Source organism: Cylas formicarius, unplaced genomic scaffold (genome assembly GCF_029955315.1).
Source record: "Cylas formicarius isolate icCylForm1 unplaced genomic scaffold, icCylForm1.1 PGA_scaffold_6__28_contigs__length_40554024, whole genome shotgun sequence".
Lineage (NCBI taxonomy): Eukaryota > Metazoa > Arthropoda > Insecta > Coleoptera > Brentidae > Cylas > Cylas formicarius.
The window spans coordinates 37,651,267-37,672,086 of record NW_026844347.1 but is presented as its reverse complement, the minus strand read 5'-3'; the positions used below and the strand labels follow the sequence as shown (position 1 = coordinate 37,672,086).

General features: G+C 33.5%; 1 protein-coding gene across 1 annotated transcript in view; it reads right to left on the bottom strand.

Moving 5' to 3' along the window:
* LOC132703035 (roundabout homolog 3) overlaps window positions 1-20,820 on the bottom strand; it is a 292,435-nt gene that overhangs the window by 187,516 nt on the left and 84,099 nt on the right. The gene's annotated exons all lie outside the window — the stretch shown is intronic.

The window sequence follows — 20,820 nt, the reverse complement described above, 5'->3', positions numbered from 1 at the left end:
AAATATTTCAAGCAAAGTTTTTCCAGAAAACCTATTTTTTAGTTCCTTCAGGTTCAGTAGTTGATGAATTACAGGATTGTTGAAGGACAGCTGTATCATTCGGTGTATGTAACTCGAAAGTTCCAACTATAACAGTTGGTTCTCCAAGCTCTTGTATGTTATCGTTCATATCTTCTTCTTCAGTCAAGGTATCCACGTCGACCGCGTCAACATGTTCTGTAAATATTTTTTCAAGTTATTTTTAGCATAAATTTACAAGGAATGGAACGCTACAATACGTAAGAATACTTAAATCAAAATAACACTTACGACTTTCATTGTTATTGTCCTTATCCATCTGCTCCATAGCCGCCTCTAATTTCTTTTGAGTCAAATACCTTGGGAATGCCATATTTTAGACTTCTAGACAGAGACTAGCGATAAATTGTGGGGCGGGCGAGGGGATAGCATTATTCCAGAGCCGTACGACGAATCAGAATGATTACCCGTTGCACCGTATACACAATCTCCACCTAACTACTAAACTAACACAACAAATTTTGTAACTTTGCGCCCCCTTCCGGTCCAATTTAACTTCGCCGACTAACCAAAACTCCCCGTGGGATTATTTCGCCCGCGAAATTCAATAAAACGCGGCGACGGGAACCATGGGACTAGGAGGGGGGGGGGGGGGTGGCGAGATAATCGGAAACCCGCCAATTATACGTTTCTGATGGCGACGGGAGATTAAAAAGCGAAAGTTTCGATATCTTCAGGTGAACGGGATTATTCCGAACAACATCTCGACTATACCATGACCAGAAATAGTGTTTGATCCTAAAAAAACATTATGATATATACCTCGACCAGAAATATAGTGCTTTTACAACCGACCCCGTGATTAACTACTGTGCCTACTGTTTATTACTATAAAACCCGCTCCATACACAACATCCTGCCGAGCAGATCCCTACTCGTAACCATTTCAGGACCGTCCTAGGAATTTATCTACCTACACCAACAAACGGGATATAAGTATATTTTCAATCTTTTTTGCCGAGCAATTCTTGACATTTATATAAAAAAATTAGTACAAAGTAACAATTTACTACGTTCTATATGATTACACTTCTACATAGTATCATTATTAATACACAAAATATTAAACATAATAATAATAAAGTAGCAGTCACTTAAACGTCGTCACTATCGCTACTGTCTAGTTCAATTATCAACTAATCATTCTAGATAAATATTTCGTTTTTGACAGTTAGACCAGCTTTGTTATTGGCTGTAAGACAAACACAGTACAAGTACCCTTTGAAATGTTTAGTGAAAGCAAAGCTCGGTACATAAATAAGTACTTATTGAAAGGATCATATTCAAATTCCTTCGTAATATATACGAATGTATTAAAATTTAGATTAAACTCTTAAGAACGATGCATATCACCTGATGTTAAAATAAATCATCATTGCTTAATCCAATTTAAGAAGGTTTGCGGTTAAGGCCAGGAAAATACTTAAATCGTTCTAGCAATATAATTGCACTATATTTTTGGTCGTAGAATACTCTCGTCGTTTTAACCGTGAAAATTTATTCGGTGCAAAATTTGTTCGGGTCCTTCAAGATCTTTTACCAGTGATTTCGACTGACTCTAAAAATTGCTTTGAAAAAAGTCTTTTTTTGTGAGAGAAGTGAGGATCGAACCTGAGGCCCGTTTGCTGTTGAGCCAAGATTTCAACCCTGCGCTACGGGGGGTATTAAATTCAAATAGATTGAATTGATATAGATGTTGTAGATATGGAATAAAGATGACAAAACGAGAACTCAAGAATAATTTTTCTTTGATTAAGTTGGTTAAAGTAAAATATATAGAAAGGCTTATTACAAGTTCGAAAGTGAGTCCTAAAGTTATAATCCAGAAAACAAATTATGAAAATCGATAAAACCTCTGCTGCTTCACTTACAAAGTTGCAGAAGTTTAGATTTTGCTCAAAATCACGGTATAGAGAAGTTCTATTTGCCATTATTTTTCGTCATTCGTAGTATTCCGGTAGTAGTAGTAGGCAAAAATTAGTCTAGCTTTGTTTTATTTTAATTCGATAACCTTACGTAGATAGAGGGTGGAAAATAAAATGGCCGCTTTTGAAAAACCACGATATTTTCCTTATTGTAGAAGCAAATTTTGGGGATATGAGTAAAAGGATACGGCGACGCCATAAATAGCCTACTATGTTGCGTACGGCCGAAGGGCACCATATTGAATTTCTTCATTTCTAAAATCTTCTTTAAAACTTCTTTTCAACTATATGAATGTTCAAGATGATTCCGGAACAATAACAAAAATAAAATTTGAGGATAGTAGGCTTGATATCGATATTCAATTTTAAAACGCATTTAAATAAAATTAATAAAATTGAAGAGAAAGAACCGAGAAAAGAAGTCAGTAAAATGTTCACACATAATTTTTAATTTTTAATTTTGTTGTGAAATTATGAATTTAAAAAGTTTCGAGTGTTGCAGAGCAGCTAGTCGAAGGTGAATAACATCTTCTGTTACGTTTGTTTGTACAGGGTTTACATATCTCCCAGAATTTAAGTTGAAACGAAACAATAACTAACTAACCAAAGGACTTTTAAGAAATAATCACTATTTGAAAAGTAAGTTATTTTAAAAGTCACAATTTGATTGAAAACAAACGCAGTGATATCAAAGAAATCTCATTTTTGTACTGAATAGGCAACATGGTAAGGCTAAATATTTTTTACGCCATATCCTGAAAATCTGCACATTTCAGCCCGTCTAATAAGGAAAATATTGTAGTTTTTAAAAATTAACATTCAAAACAAAATTTATATGTATTTTTTTGTCGTGCTTTTTTGGACCACCCTGTATACTTTAAAATATTTTTAAATTGTGCACCATAACAATTATTGTATTTACTATTTTCAACCAATGAAACGCAACTATTTACGCCTGGCGACGTAGATGTGTAAACGACGGTATATGCACACCGATTGCGACGTTGCCAGACTGTGCACGGTTACTATAATCTGGGGAAAATGAAATATCGCCCTGATACGTTAATAAGACCATCAGTAACGAGTTTCAGACGATCGTTACGTCTATTTTTATGTAAAAACACCCGCAACGATCAAAAAGCCCAATTTTATCGGGCCGGTTATTTTACATCGAGACAGTAATTCCCGCCCATATTTGGACACATTTTATTGCGTTTGCGACCACAAAAATAAAGCGCAAATGGCGTCCAAAGTAATTGAGTTGTCCGTTTTAATAGGGGCGGCGGTGTCGATTTTAGCGGCCACCCGTTTGACAAATTAATCCGTGATTTTTACGTGTTAGCCGAAACTACCCGATTAATTTTACAAACCTCCCTCCCCCCCCCCCCCTCGCCCTTCCGCACCGGCACCCGTGACCCCGTTTTTTATGCATATTTTATTGAGTAATATGAATTCGCTTTCCCAAGCCCTCGTTTTTTTGTTGCCCCGTTGAGCGTTTAGAAACGTCTCGTTTTGAGCGAGCTGAAAGCTGCTTATAATAATTAGTAACGTAAATTGTTACCGAGGAAAACCATCGCATTTGAACAGTTGCGTTTATTTTTTTTTTGAGTAGATGAGTATTTTCGTTTCTTCATTTTTCATTTATTGTTTTTAACTCCCTATGATTTACGTTCCTCCCAGCGACCTACAGGGTGGTCACTCCATTACCAGTAGTCGGTAGCTATTTTTCAGCATATTTTTCTGAAAATGCCAATGATTGTTGTCATTTTTGAAGTAACATAGTTTACTACTACTTATACCTGTTCCAAAAACAAAAAATTCAAATTTGCATTTTTATTATGTGAAAAATTATGACCCTTATAAGACAAATATATGCCAGACAAGCAAGCAATACTTACGGTTTGGTTTCAGATTCTCGGATTTCGATATATCTGACATAATGTTGAAAGCTTCAGGAATAGGGGACTTTGATAAAGAGGGATTTTACGTTGAAACTAACCAGGATGTCGTGTGGATCTAAGGTTAAGTGAAATAAAAGGAATTAAGTACGAAACTATCAGTTTTACCTGTAAACTGTGTTAATATAGAGGCTAGATCCTCCGTCCAGGCAAGGAAATTCTGAGTCAGGAGGACTAACAGACTTTTTCATGGATTCTGATAAGGAAGAAGTCTTAACAGATTTAAGACTGCGTTCCATAGGTAGAGTAGGAGCTTATATCTTTGAAAATTTTGTTATAACTGCACAAGTAGCTTCCCTATACAAGTGGTATCCAAAAAATGTTTGGGCATAGTAGTAGATAAACCTCCCGTCCTCCGAAAGAAATCTTGATATAACAAAATTACTAATCACAAAGCATGAGAGTTTCCTAACTACGATAGTCTCGACATTTGAAATGATAACGAATAATACTTCTGCCTTCCCAAGGTCTTTGGAAAGCCCTGAACGCCAAAGTTTATGTCATAATTCCAAATATTAAAAAAAAAATGAAAAAAAATATGTATTTTTATTTTTTAGATAGCTTAAATATCAGTAATATTATAAATATTAGGAGACGCAATGGGATAAGGAAATTCTTTTTTTGTTTGTTTTTTACTGGCTCTAACCGTTTGTTAATTATGAAGCAAACATATATTATTTTTAATGTAACACCTGTTATATTATTTTTTACATTAATCGGAAATAATAATGATAATAATAATAATAATAAACAGCCTTCATTATAACAAAAAAAAAAACAATATACAATATTAATATTTTTCAACGAGAAGTAAACAGATAGCTATTTCTTGAAATAGAAAATGAATTAACAACAAATAAAATATAAAAATATATGCAAAATCGGAAGAATAACAACACTCTACTACACACTATAGAAAATGCAATTGAAGATAAAGAATTTGAAAAATATGCCTGTTACTATATAAGATTTTTAGTGAGAAATATGTCTTTTGAAAGATATTTTTTAAATATTCACGAAATCTTAGATCACAATCTATGATCACCCCCAATTTTTTTGCTGAATGGACAACGGAAAGTTTAATATTATCTCATATTATATTAATATTTGGTTTAAGTACCTTAACTTTATTTATATTTCCAAATATCATTAAATACGATTTTGATGGGTTTAGCTTTAAATTATGGGACCGAGAAAGTTCCCTAATCCTGTAAAGATCTTGATTTATAAATACCTCTGCATCCATGCTACTATTAAATTCAAAACAGCAATACAATTATTTAAGCTTTTAAAAAATATATATTAGTACAAAGTTATTTTAAAAATTAAGCGAGAAATTCAATTTTTTATTATTTTTCACTTGATTTCTGGCCATTGTATATCAACAAAGTAAGCAGTTATACAAAAAACGGTTTACTTATTACTTATTAATATGATAAATATTATGTTATTATGATGTTAAGTAGATAGTTGGCTATAACTTATCCATTAAAATCAAAAAAGCCAATGCGTCAAAAACTTCCGACACTATCAGTTTTTAATTATATTTTTATTATTTATCCATTTGTGCTTTCTGCAGAAGAATTTTTATATTATAGAAATGTGTTTTCTTTATATTAGACACCCTGAGAGGCGACAACCGTTTCCAGATATATTTGCTCGTCAGAAAATAAATCTAGTGTAAGGTATTAGATTACATTGAAGCAACCCTGTCGTCATCTTGCAAACACATGGAACAAGCAGTAGGGGTACCAAAATCGATTCCCCAAAGAATTAAAAAAAAGCAAATACCATATAAATTAAAGAGTGAAAATTATTACAAATAGTTGATCAAAACGTATAAAACACATTTAAATAATTGAAATTTAAAGTATGAAGTTTCTTGTATGTTAATAATTATTTACTTGGATATTATACTATAATTTTAATAAAATAAAATACGAAAAAAATTAAATTTTCAGTTTTAAGTTTGCTTCATCAGTAATAAACAGTTAGAGCCGGTAAACAACAACTGGATTTTATGGGAAAAATCCTATATAAATATTTTTTAATCTCTTCAATAACTAATAAGAAAATGTTATGCCGATAACTCGTAAACCGGTCTGCGTGGGAAACCTCTATGGCAATTGAACCAATTCATTTTTAACGAACGCCATCTAGCGGCCAAGCTGTAAACGTACGTACGAGGTATGGTCTGTTCATAGATATAAGAAAGTGACCAATTGCTTTTGAATGGGATTATCCAAGGGTGGTCATTAACATACAATGCAACAAGATTATTACCTAAGGTTTCGGAATTTAAATTCACGTAAAATTGTGGTTCGTAATAGAAAATAATTTTATACCTACCTGTGTTTAATATTCTTTGGTTTGGTATACTACTTAGTTTAACTTTATTAGTAATCATTCTTATTTCGTGTGTAATACATCGTGTGCAAATTATACAAAATATGTGCGAATCCAGTGTATCTCAGGAGATGCTCCCGCCCAAATGTAGAAAACACTATTCTATTGAGACTGAGGAAGTTATAAACAATGTTTATTTGATTCTCATTGAACGTGGTGCCAGCAAGCAAGCATCTTTAGAAGAAACGGCCACATTGACAAAAATTCCAACATCAACTGTATGGAAAATTGTGAATAATCCCATTTCAGCGAGGAAAAAAAGAAGAGTGTAGATGAAAGTGATCAAGACGTAATACGGCGTAAAATTTACCAGTGATACGAGGAATAAAGCGTGCCTACATTAGATATCTTAATTAGGAGGCTTGAAAAAGATGAAACCTGTGTTCAATATGGCAGAACTACCTTATGGAAGTGTATTCAACACATGGGTTTTAGATCTAAAAAAATTGACAAAAGGCAAGTTTTAATGGAATCTTTAAGAATTCGGAAATGGCGATTGGAAAATCTAGAAAAAAATAGGATTTACAAAGAACAACAAAGGCCAATTATTTACTTGGATGAAAACTGGTTCGACACTTATGATACTCCGAAAAAGGGTTAGGTTGACTCAACTGATAAGTGTAAAACAAACGCGCCATCAAAAAGAGGTAAAAGAATAACTATTTTGCATGCGGGCTCTAAACATGGTTGGATTCCAAATGGACTTTCTCTGTCTACGAAAAATATTAAAGATTCTTTTCTGGATTGCCATGAAGACACCACCGCTGATTTATTTGAAAGTTGGTTTAAAAACAAACTATGCAAACTATGCAAACAAACAATGCAAGTTATCACAGTAGACAGTTGACTAAAACCCTTTCCTCATGTGACACAAAAGCAACAATCCAAAACTACATGTATACTAACGACATTTATTTTCAAAGGAATACGTCTGTGATAATTATCTAAAAAATCTAGGGCATACAGTTTTAAGGCTTCCACCTTACCACGGTATATTTAATCCCATTGAACATGTTTGGCACCAACTGAAATCCGCCATTCGTCGTAACAATGTTTTTCTCCGTGTTAATTCCAATGTCCTCAAACTTATAGAAACCGAAGTTGTTAACATCCCTCCACAAAGTTGGGCAAATTCTGTTAAACATACAGAAAAGGGAGAACAATCGTATATTCATATTGCAAATAATATAGAACAAATAATAATTAGAACAGGCGATGATAGCGATAGTGATACTGATATATTATGTGAATAATTTTAAGTAATTTAAGTAGGTAATAAAAAAAAAATAAATATTGTTTAGTATCTTTCCTAACAAAACTCAGTCACTTTCTTATATCTATGGACAGACTTTAACTCCTAAATAAAAAAAAATCGTGTGCATTCAACTCCACTTCTGAGTATTCTTTATCAATAGATTCAAGGAAATCTATCGACTTCCACGTTTATTGCGCGATGCGGTGTTGCCAAACCGACTTAATTTTTCTCGATATTATGACGTTGGTTAAATATCATAGAGCGGGCTGCACAAACGCGTTCCTTATTTCGCCATTTATGATAGACGATTTTAAAGGTACAATTCCGTAGAACGCGAGATATATAATTAGGAAGGAGTTCGAGAACAAAGTGATACCCGAAGGCGGAACTCGACGCACGGAAGATAAACTGCCAAGTTGAAACAATAAGCATTTTGTAACTGCGAATGCGATTAACCTCTGGGTGCATAAATATTCCACGGTAAAGTTGGAGGAGTTTGCTACCTCATTCGCGTAACCGCTTAACATCGCGACAAGGATATACGGGACGAACTTGGTCGTTCAACGAGACAACCCCCTTTGTTAAGCAACTGCGCAAAGTAAACATTATTTTCGTGAAGCCGGGGCTCGGGCAATAGGCGACAAAAGCCAACGCAACACGTACTCCGAGTTTTACTTTACCACCATTCATTCCTTCACGCTGGAAAGTAGTTCAAATGTGCCGGCTTTGCTGGGCAAACATCTTAAGTTAAACGACTTGGTGGCGGGGGTTGCGGAAGTTGTGACCCTTCCTTCTAACCGGTAACAGAAAAATTTACAGAATGTAATATATATTTTCATAAAAACGTAGAGGTTTTCGTGAGAGTGGGGATTTAATAAACAGCGGAAAAAAAGATGGCTCAGGACTCAATTTAGGTTTTTTTTGCAAATAATTATTATTTAAGCTTACTTTAACTAGTTTATACAAAAAAAGATATTTTTAATAATAAGAAAATTATTAATAAATGTCTTTCCATTAGTGGTCTTGCCTTGTAGACGTTTGTAATCAAGTGATATTTTTCTATCATTTCTTCTATCAGTTTGGTTCTGTATTCCAAATTATCTATTGCTCCTCCATTCTTTTTGTACAACATGAAATAAATGTATAATAGTACATTATGCAAAAAGTGCGGTAAACGACATTTGACGCACGAGTTTATTTGACACTAGCGGAGCCAGAATCACATAAAAATGTACTAATGGTGATACAAAAATACTTTAAATCTACAGTATTGTGGAATTGGCTTCTGGACTCACGGCCCCAGAGCGGCCCAGAAATATCTCTAATGGCCCCACCAAATCGTTTATTGTTGCATTGGTGTAGCAGAAAATATTTTACTGATTGTTCTCTTTTATGATGTAACTGTTCAAAAGGTTGAAATGAAACAAAAATTTTAAGCACAAGCATTTTAATAATTAATCCCAAAACAGTATAATAATCTTTTTCCATCCACATTTCCTTGTATTTGACGTACAATCGACAGTGCCTTGTCCAAGTAAAAGCCTATAATAATAACATTTTTCATTTTTATGACAAAGGTAACTTCTACGTTTATACACCTTATTAGGAGTTATCAGTAATTTCTCTAATAAGCGTAAAAGATATTTAGTTAAGACTAAAAATTACCAAGAAACGTCATACACCTATTGCCAAATTGATATGTATATATATTGTTATTTAATATTGGTGGTTCCCATTAACTTATACAAAGGTAGAGGTTACCTACCGAAAAAAAAAAATACTTGCGTGCTCTGTCTTTTGCGTTTTTAATAATTTGCTCCTTATTTTGCGTTTTAATAATTTCCTCTCTCCTATGCGTTTTTAATAATTTCCTCTTTTTTTTGCGTTGTTAGTAATTTCCTTTGTCTTTTGCATTTTAAATAATTTCCTCTGTCTTTTGCGTTTTTAATAACTTCCTCTGTTTTTTGCGTTTTTAGTAATTTCCTCTGTCCTTTGCGTTTTTAATAATTTCCTCTGTCCTTTGCGTTTTTAATAATTTCCTTTGTCTCTTGCGTTTTTAATATTTTCCTCTGTCTTTGGCGTTTTTAATATTTTCCTCTGTCTTTCGCGTTTTTAATAATTTCCTCTGTCTTTTGCGTTTTAAATAATTTCCTCTGTCTTTTGCGTTTTTAATAATTTCCTCTGTCCTTTGCGTTTTTAATAATTTCCTCCGTCGTTTGCGTTTTTAATATTTTACTCTGTCTTTTGCGTTTTTAATATTTTCCTCTGTCTTTTGCGTTTTTAATAATTTCCTCCGTCCTTTGCGTTTTTAATATTTTCCTCTGTCTTTCGCGTTTTTAATAATTTCCTCTGTCTTTTGCGTTTTTAATAATTTCCTCTGTCTTTTGCGTTTTTAATAATTTCCTCTGTCTTTTGCGTTTTTAATATTTTCCTCTGTCTTTGGCGTTTTTAATATTTTCCTCTGTCTTTCGTGTTTTTAATAATTTCCTCTGTCCTTTGCGTTTTTAATAATTTCCTCTGTCTTTTGCGTTTTTAATATTTTCCTCTGTCTTTTGCGTTTTTAATATTTTCCTCTGTCTTTGGCGTTTCTAATATTTTCCTCTGTCTTTCGCGTTTTTAATATTTTCCTCTGTCCTTTGCGTTTTTAATAATTTCCTCTGTCTTTTGCGTTTTTAATATTTTCCTCTGTCTTTTGCGTTTTTAATAATTTGCTCTGTCTTATGCGTTTTTAATAATTTCCTCTGTCTTTTGCGTTTTTAATATTTTCCTCTGTCTTTCGCATTTTTAATAATTTCCTCTGTCTTTTGCGTTTTTAATAATTTCCTCCGTCCTTTGCGTTTTTAATATTTTCCTCTGTCTTTGGCGTTTCAAATATTTTCCTCTGTCTTTCGCGTTTTTAATAATTTCCTCTGTCCTTTGCGTTTTTAATAATTTCCTCTGTCTTTTGCGTTTTTAATATTTTCCTCTGTCTTTTGCGTTTTTAATAATTTGCTCTGTCTTATGCGTTTTTAATAATTTCCTCTGTCTTTTGCGTTTTTAATATTTTCCTCTGTCTTTTGCGTTTTTAATATTTTCCTCTGTCCTTTGCGTTTTTAATAATTTCCTCTGTCTTTTGCGTTTTTAATAATTTGCACTGTCTTTTGCGTTTTTAATAATTTCCTCTGTCTTTTGCGTTTTAAATATTTTCCTCTGTCATTTGCGTTTTTAATAATTTCCTCTGTCTTTTTCGTTTTTAATAATTTCCTCTGTCTTTTGCGTTTTTAATAATTTCCTCCGTCCTTTGCGTTTTTAATAATTTCCTCTGTCTTTTGCGTTTTTAATATTTTCCTCTGTCTTCGGCGTTTTTAATATTTTCCTCTGTCTTTCGCGTTTTTAATAATTTCCTCTGTCTTTTGCGTTTTTAATAATTTCCTCTGTCCTTTGCGTTTTTAATAATTTCCTCTGTCTTTTGCGTTTTTAATATTTTCCTCTGTCTTTTGCGTTTTTAATATTTTCCTCTGTCTTTGGCGTTTTTAATATTTTCCTCTGTCTTTCGCCTTTTTAATAATTTCCTCTGTCCTTTGCGTTTTTAATAATTTCCTCTGTCTTTTGCGTTTTTAATATTTTCCTCTGTCTTTTGCGTTTTTAATAATTTGCTCTGTCTTATGCGTTTTTAATAATTTCCTCTGTCTTTTGCGTTTTTAATATTTTCCTCTGTCTTTTGCGTTTTTAATATTTTCCTCTGTCTTTCGCGTTTTTAATAATTTCCTCTGTCTTTTGCGTTTTTAATAATTTCCTCCGTCCTTTGCGTTTTTAATATTTTCCTCTGTCTTTTGCGTTTTTAATATTTTCCTCTGTCTTCGGCGTTTTTAATATTTTCCTCTGTCTTTCGCGTTTTTAATAATTTCCTCTGTCTTTTGCGTTTTTAATAATTTCCTCTGTCTTGCGTTTTTAATATTTTCCTCTGTCTTTCGCGTTTTTAATAATTTCCTCTGCCTTTTGCGTTATTATTAATTTCCTTTGTCTTTCGCTTTTTAATAATTTCCTCTGTCTTTTGAATTTTTGATAACTTCCTCTGTCTTTTGCGATGTTAATAAGTTCCTCTGTTTTTTGCGTTTTTAATAATTTCCTTTGTCTTTTACGTTTTTAATAATTTCCTCTGTCTTTTGCGTTTTTAATAACTTCCTCTGTCTTTTGCGTTGTTAATAAGTTCCTCTGTTTTTTGCGTTTTTAATAATTTCCTCTGTCTTTTGCGTTTTTAATAATTTCCTTTGTCTTTTGCATTTTTAATAATTTCCTCTGTCTTTTGCGTTTTTAATAACTTCCTCTGTCTTTTGCGTTGTTAATAAGTTCCTTTGTTTTTTGCGTTTTTAGTAATTTCCTCTGTCTTTTGCGTTTTTAATAATTTCCTCTGCCTTTTGCGTTATTAATAATTTCCTTTGTCTTTTGCATTTTTAATAATTTCCTCTGTCTTTTGCATTTTTGATAACTTCCTCTGTCTTTTGTGATGTTAATAAGTTCCTCTGTATTTGCGTTTTTAATAATTTCCTTTGTCTTTTGCGTTTTTAATAATTTGCTCCTTATTTTGCGTTTTTAATAATTCCTCTGCAACCATGATGACTGTATTACAAAACGATATATGATGACAATTCACGACGTAGCATTTTGTTGAAATAGTTAGGACTGTTTTCTAATTTTGAGTAAAGGGTTTTTCGGAAATAAGCAGATTATTTATATTTCTTGGTAGGGAGTGTCGAATAAGAATTAAAAATCATAATTCTATAATATAACGTCGGGTCTTCTTAGGGGAACGCGGTCTCACTCGTAATTCGATCACGACAGCGTCCATTTTCTTGCCGACCGCAACAAATAGCCGGTCGTCGAGCGAAGAGGCTTATATGTTTTATAATTTGTAGCTGACGGCGGCGACGGCGGACGGCGGCAGGCGGCGGCCCATAATTCAGTAACGTCCGATCGCGCGGACTTTTAAAAATCGCGGCCATTTTTCGCGAACGGTCGCTTCATAATCTCGAACATCAGTCTTTTTAAGCCCCCGGACCGCCGGGCCAGAATTAACAATCCCCCGACCCTGTAATAATTTTTACGGCAACTTTCGCAAAGTTATGAGAAAATGGCAAATACAAAGATTGTTAAGATGCGCAATTTAAAATTATTTGAAAGTACTTTGTTTCTCGTTATTTTTAAATTTTGTTTCGAATCCGTTTTGAAATTCTTCAGCTTTCTTATTAATAATAATACATGAGTAAGATCACGTCAAGTGGATCCCCCATTTACCAGTTGATCATAAAAAAATAATCTATATACATATTTTTTATAAGTATTTATCATGGAAAGGAAATTGATCCCTCAAGCGATTTTTTACAATTTTGATTTTAACAACATATTTTTTAAAATGAAAATTTTAAGCATTTTTAATTAAAAAATGGATTAAAAATCAACCGTAAGAGATGTCTAAATTATGTAAAATTGAATAGGATTTTTTTTAGAAGGTGACCTTTATTCTAACCAAGGATTCAAAAAAATGTCGAAAAATACAGGGTGTTCCATTTAAAATAACAAAGATAATATCGGCGGGACACTTTCGGGACACCCTGTATCAACAAAAATTATAATATTTCAAATCTTCAGGAGAGTCCAATAAATTTTTGTCGGAAACTTTTTTTCGTATCTCCTATGGGTATCCATACATTATTATATAACACAGGAGCTAGCCGCTATACTCTGTTTCTCATTCACGCGGAACGATAAAAACCCACTCTGGCGCCGACAATAACGTGTTTCGGACAAACCCACGCGTATGATTTCCCGCTCGCTTCCCCAGTAAACGCGACGTTTTAATAAAACAAAACACATTTCCCTTCCGTATTTTACGGGGGCCTGTTTTGATTTTGACGCTCCGACCTTTATAACCGTCGGAGGAGAGAGCCAGCCGCGCTTTCATCCTCTCGAGCGTGAAAATCGGACTCCAACCTAATGGCCGACGTTCTCTTTCCTTTCACGTCACGTGTCTAGCCTCGAGGCTTTTGATGTTTAACCCAACGGGTCCGCGTGTATCGTTATCTTAATTGTCTAGGCCATTTGAATAACGCCGAAATATTCTCTCCGACTTTTTTGCACCCGACCTATAATTTGTACGTAAATTGGAGATCCGTCATTATGGTACATTAAGACCGGATCGTACGTACAGGGTGGGCACTTTATTAGAGGCCTGTACCTTTTCTTAGGAACTACTGATTTTAGAAAAAAATGTTTTATCTTTTATTTATTTTTTATATATGCAGGGTGTCCGATAAGTGCTGCACCGGCAGTAGTTTTAAAATTTTAACAGGAACACCGTATATATTTTGATATTTTTAATTAAATTTTATAGAATCTACTTATTCGAATTTTGCGTAGTTTAGACAGAAATCTTTTATGCAAAATTATGTTCTTAGTAAATATGGTGTCTTGCACGGCTGACACTAATGAATACCTGCAGACTTCCTCGCATGTAAAATGTAAAATAATATGTATAATAAGATATAAGTTTAAAAATTGAAAACAAGTAACAGTAACAAGTAATATTAACAAGCAACAGTAACTGTAACAATTAAAGTAAAAACTAAGGTAAAACAAAATAAAAAATCTACAGTAGGTTTTCAACATGTCCACCATTTTGAATACTGCACGTTGTACAAACAACCTCTACATGTTTTATAGCATTAGACCCAAAATCGGTGTTATTCGGTTTCTCTAATACACCTTTGTAGTTCATTTATCGTAGCGCATCTTTTTTTATATACCATACCTTTAATTGTCCCCCCACTGGGCTAAGATCTGGATTCGGGGTGGATGTTTTCATTATGTCCTATCCAAAGATTTTGATTTAAAAAGTCAGTGATATCGTTTCCCCGATGGTACGGAGCGCCATCTTCCTGCCATATTAATTGAGCACGTTCACAAGCCGGTATTTCATTTACGATTATTTACATTACTAATTAATGTATTTCATTTCAGAGTATATTTAAATATCGTTAGTTTTAATTAAAGAAAATTGGCCCTACAACCTTTGATCGGTGTATTCCGCACCACACTTTTACAGTTCTTCTACCTTGCGTGTGGGTTTTTCAGATTAAAAATTGATGCTTTTGTATGAAAATTTTTTTCTTCGATGTTGGCAAAACTCGACCATCTTCCGCCTTACAGGAAACTTTCTTTGACATCTTCTAAGAACCAGAGCTGGACTTTTTGCATTCGATAAAAAACATTCAAGCATATCTGTTTTTTCTTGCACAATATAAAGTAATAATAATATTGCTTGATTAAAATCACATCTGTCAAACACCGACTCTTAATTATAACGACATTTAAAACAATTATAAACACTGATTTGGTTACCACAGCCTACTAGGGTAAAAAGTAAGTTTCATAATAATATTGCTATGGCCTTTATAAAAAAGAGGAGTTTTTTAGTATTAATGAAAACTTTATGTCAATATGCGAAATGTTAATAATAAATTATTCCATCGTTCGTTGAAACAATAATTAAAATTATTTTTCGCCAGCGAGTTTATTCCTAAAAATTTCGAAAACAATTAGATTTAGATATAGGACATTTCAGAAAGAAAATGAATACTGCAAGTTGAAAATTTTAAAAAGTGTCCTTTAATTTAAGACACCCTGTATATTTTTCAAATACCTAATCATCGCAGATCGTTAGAAGGAAGTCCAGCACTTACAGGACTCCCTGCATATATAAAAATAAAAATCAGTAATTCCTGAGAACAGTTCCTCGAAACCTTCGTTGGCTCGTGTATGGACGCCTTTCAGGCCGGCGGCGTGGAACGCGCGTGTACGAAACAATCTCGCAACTCTTTGACTTGGTAATTATTTGCTATCACGTATAAATAACAACGGAGCAGATAATACGAATTGAACTATCTGGTTGGTAAACTGCAGTCAGAACAGTTCCGATTTTAATTATTTCATTAGTTTAAAGTAGATGTCGCAAAAATGACATGTATATTATTATTTTGTTATATAAAAATTATGGCAACTTGGTTCAGTGGCGTATTTGTACGAACGGACAAGAAAAAAAGCATCAAATATATGGAAGAAAACAAATATCAATTAGATCGGTTTATTAATGAACAACTCCCAATGCTTCAACAACAAAACCCCCAAAAACTCATAAAGCAAAGAGCAACGTAGGGGAAGAAAAACTAGTAATCGTCTGATTCATAAATATCGATAACAACTGGGAGAATATTAGATTCATGGATAAATTGTTCCCTTTCCTGAGCTTCAATTATCAGGCGGTCTGTGTGCCTACAGTTTTTAGGGTGAAACCTGAAACAAAGTGTTATGAATACTCTATCAGTTCTTCAGTCTATAAACCCGGTACAGCTTCAGACGTAAAGGGATCATAATACCGTTTACAATCTGACCGAACCATCTCTATCTCATTAAAATAGCAATGATAAGGCGGAAGTCGCAAAACGCGATGACTGTTTCCAATGCTAACTTAAAACTTAAAAGATTGTATTTTGAAATAATTTAATATTCAAAGAAAAATACTTAGGTACTACATATGCAGTTTTCCTGGCAAGTTATGCTTCACGTAGCTGGTCTTTTATTAAACTTGGCTGAAATGGAATATCACTTTTTCTCAGCCATTCGACGAGAAACTGCTTGATCCAACTTTGAATAGATTTTGGATTAGCAAGTCCACAGTGATAGGATGAATTGTCCATTATTATTAATGAAGGTTCTCTTGAATTAAATAAAATTACGTAAGTTAGTTTTTTCCAAAGCGTATTGGTATTCAGGAAATGGGTGGATATTATTTACCTCAACTTTAGTAAAGCTTCCAGCATTGATTCTCATGATAGCGCTTATGCCGCTGACACTAAATTATTTGAAAATCCTTTAGCACATGCGGACTTGAATACTAGCTCCAAGTAGTGTTCAACTTGGCTATTGCCGCTGAATGCTCAAAAGTGCTCTGTGCTGCATGTTGGCAAGAACAATCCCGGTTTTAGCTATTCTATCAATGAAAACTTTGTGTCGAGTGTCGATTTTCAGATGAACCTAGGTGTGACAGTAACTAACGAACTTGCGTGGTCTGTACGTGTATCAAATATTGCAAAGAAAGCAAACTTCGCGTTATTTTTGTTAAAAAAGACTTTTAAAACTCCTAGTCCTCGCATCGCTTGCAGACTTTTCACCACTTACATTCGCCCCATCCTGGAATTTGATTCCCCAGTCTGGAACCCGTGGCTATTGCGTGTAGTCTAGTATATTCTCATACTACTATCAACCTGCATAATAGGTTCTTGTTGTTTATTCTCTGTAATAAAAACATTTGCTGGAACCAAAACCTTTACACTTCCTTCTGGTTTTAATGGGATTTCATTTTTGTCATAGAAATCAGATGTACTAACGCTAAGTCCATTATGGAGCAAAGGATTATAAACTCTTTTTATGATTTGCTTGGCACCGCAAAGCTTGCATTGGTATAACCGTTTTGTATGTACGAGACCACCTACCTTACATCTTTTTCATCCATACAAGCCACTGATTCCTTTTGTTGAAAACCGAAACTTGCCACCATGTCACCTTTAATAAGTGGAAATTCCTTGGAAACCGTCGTACTAAGTCCCCATAAGCTGGCGACGTAAAAATGTACAAGGTATTAACCCCGAAAGCGACGAGAAGAGCCAAATCCGGATTTTCTTTTTTAATATTTCGTTATCCGTTCGTCTTCGTTTTTGATAATTTGGCACGAAATACCGGTAAACGTATTTCATTTGACCGATGTGGGTCAAACGCAACAATTACTGGTCCCTTTGATCTAGAAAATAGGCCCGCTAAACAGGAACGTTTGCTGACAAACGGAATAAAGTATGGAACTACGTAATTACGTTAGTCTGCGTGGTGATTACTTTGCTAGTAAACAGCCGGACTGGCGTTTTTTCGGAAAAATTCTAGTCGATAATTTCCATCTAAAACCGAAACTTCAGACCTTTCTGAATTAAAATTCCATACGTCCATACGTCCAATAGAATTAGAAAACAACACTATTAGGCCATTCTGTCAATAGAAGACCGACTCATACTGATCGATATTTAAACACAATATGACGTCTCCATCAAGTTAAAATTCTTCAGTGAACGAGCAATATCTTAAGCCAAGTCACTTAATCAGGTACTAACATACCACTTACACAAAGTAACTTCATAATTAACCCCCCCTTTTCGAGAAAATATATCAAAACTAGATTACCTACTTGTCATAAAATCTACCAAGGGTTAAAAATAAAATTCCTCTCGGAGAAAAAATGTTTGCATCTAGCACTTTCCCGTAACCAAGAAAAATCTATAGAGTCCATTTAAAGCATCCATCGTCACCGCGACAAAATCGAATTTTTGGTAGAGATGGAATCAGAATAATATATATATATATATATATATATATATATATATATATATATATATATATATATATATATATATATATATATATATATATATATATATATTCTCACGTATTGATTCACGGATGGAAAAATGTGATGACACTATATTCCGGGATATCATCCGTTCGCTCGTTGAACTCCGACTGGAATCCTGCATATCCTGCATCCGACTGGAGTCCTGCAGACGTTTCGCCAAAATCTCACTTGGCATCTTCAATGCTCGCGCTCCGTGTTCGAAGTGTTTTCGGAGCGCGAGCAATGAAGATGCCAAGTGAGATTTTGGCGAAACGTCTGCAGGATTCCAGTTCGAAGTGTTTTCGGAGCGGATTTGCAGGATTCCAGTCGGAGTTCAACGAGCGAACGGATGATATCCCGGAATATGGTGTCATCATATATATATATATATATATATATATATATATATATATATATATATATATATATATATATATATATATATATATACAGGGTTTTTCACTTAAAACTCCGCACGCCAATAAGTCCAAAACGAAAAGAGATATTTAACTTATGTAAAAAGTAGTCAAAGTGTGGGGTCAAGTAGATATTTCCTAAAGTTTAAAAAATTCGATGCCTGCAAAGAGCTGGGCGTCGCGACGCGTCGAAAAATTATTCGATTGCAGAGACTTTGGAAATACGCGCATACAAAAGTACATATTATTTAAAAACTTTTTTGTTATTTACTCAAACTTATTTACTTTACCCGTTTCTAAGTTATACCGATTTAAAGTAAACATTTCTTGATTAATAAAAAAATGTGATTAACGCTTATTTTTACAAGTATGCCTTGAATGTTAGTTACTATGGCAACCATTGTTATCGCAGTTGTTTTAAGTGCAATTACAAACGTAAGTTGTTATTGCTGTATCAAAAAATTGTCACATGTTGTCACAAGAAGTATCCAAATTTGTTCGGTTTAAAAAAAACTAAGAATTATTATGTGAAAATTGTGCAATTTAGCAATGAGGAAAAAGTAGACATGTTACTGGTGTTTGGAGAATGCAGATGCAATTGTAGAGAAGCAAAAAGAGTTTACGCACGGCGTTATCCGCATAGAAGAGTCCCCGATGAAAAACCTTTTCAAGTTTATGTAAAAACTTAAGAGAATATGGCAGCTTCATAAAACCTAAAAGAGAAAGGAACAGGACGGCTACAAATGATGAAAATCCTGCTGCTGTAATTCAGCAGGTTGATAATAACCCCAAGATATAAGTTCTTCGTGGAGAATTCTACATAGAAACTCTTTTCACCCGTACAAAAGTAAACTAGTTCATAAACTAGAACCAGGCGATTATGCTAGAAGAATGTATTTCTTAGCGACATTGTCCGATTTGTATAGCTAAGATGCAAATTTTCTCTCGAAAATTTTATGGAGCGACGAAAGTCGATTTCAAAATAATGGAATCGTTAATAGACACAACTGTCGTTTTTGGTCAGAAAAACCATCCTCGTTGGATTACAGAAAGAGGTAACCAACGTATTTTTAGTATCAAGGTTTGGTGCGGCATATTAAATGGATTCCTTATTGGACCTTACTCTTACGAAGGAACTTTAAATGCAGATCGCTATTTAATATTTCTTCAAACTACACTTCCGGAACTATTAGAAGAAATGCCTCTTGACACTAGAATGAATATGTGGCTACAGCAGGATGGAGCGCGCGCACATAATGCCCAAATAGGAACGAGGTATTTGAACCGAGAATATCCCAATAGATGGTTTGGTACTAATGGACCGGTAAGGTGGTCGGCGAGGTCCCCGGACATTACACCACCAGATTATTTTCTTTGGGGCTACCTAAAAAACGTTATCTATGAAGAACTTATCGAAAATATGACTGATCTCATTAACAAAATTAGTGCAGCGTGTGCCGCTATCACAAGGACTCTCCTACAATTGACCCAAGCTCATCTGTTAAAAGTTTTTGATAGTTGTGTTCGAGCAGATGGACATAATTTTGAACAAAATTTTTGAAATGTCTTATTATGTAGTTAATTGCAATAATAATTTTGGTTATTAACTTGTAGGTATTTTACTGTTTTTTCATTTATTTATCATGTTATCAGAACTAAATCGATAAAAAATAATAAATAATATCATACTAAAATAGTTGAAATCTATTGTTTGTAATTGCACTTAAAACAACTGCGATAACAATGGTTGCCATAGTAACTAACACTCATGGCATACTTGTAAAAATAAGCGTTAATCACATTTTTTATTAATCAAGAAATGTTTACTTTAAATCGGTATAACTTAGAAACGGGTAAAGTAAATAAGTTTGAGTAAATAACAAAAAAGTTTTTAAATAATATGTACTTTTGTATGCGCGTATTTCCAAAGTCTCTGCAATCGAATAATTTTTCGACGCGTCGCGACGCCCAGCTCTTTGCAGGCATCGAATTTTTTAAACTTTAGGAAATATCTACTTGACCCCACACTTTGACTACTTTTTACATAAATTAAATATTCCTTTTCGTTTTGGAGTTATTGGCGTGCGGAGTTTTAAGTGAAAAACCCTGTATATATATATATATATATATATATATATATATATATATATATATATATATATATATATATATATATATATATCCCGGAATATATTGTCATCATATATATATATATATATATATATATATATATATATATATATATATATATATATATATATATATATATATATATATATATATATATATATATATATATATATATATATAT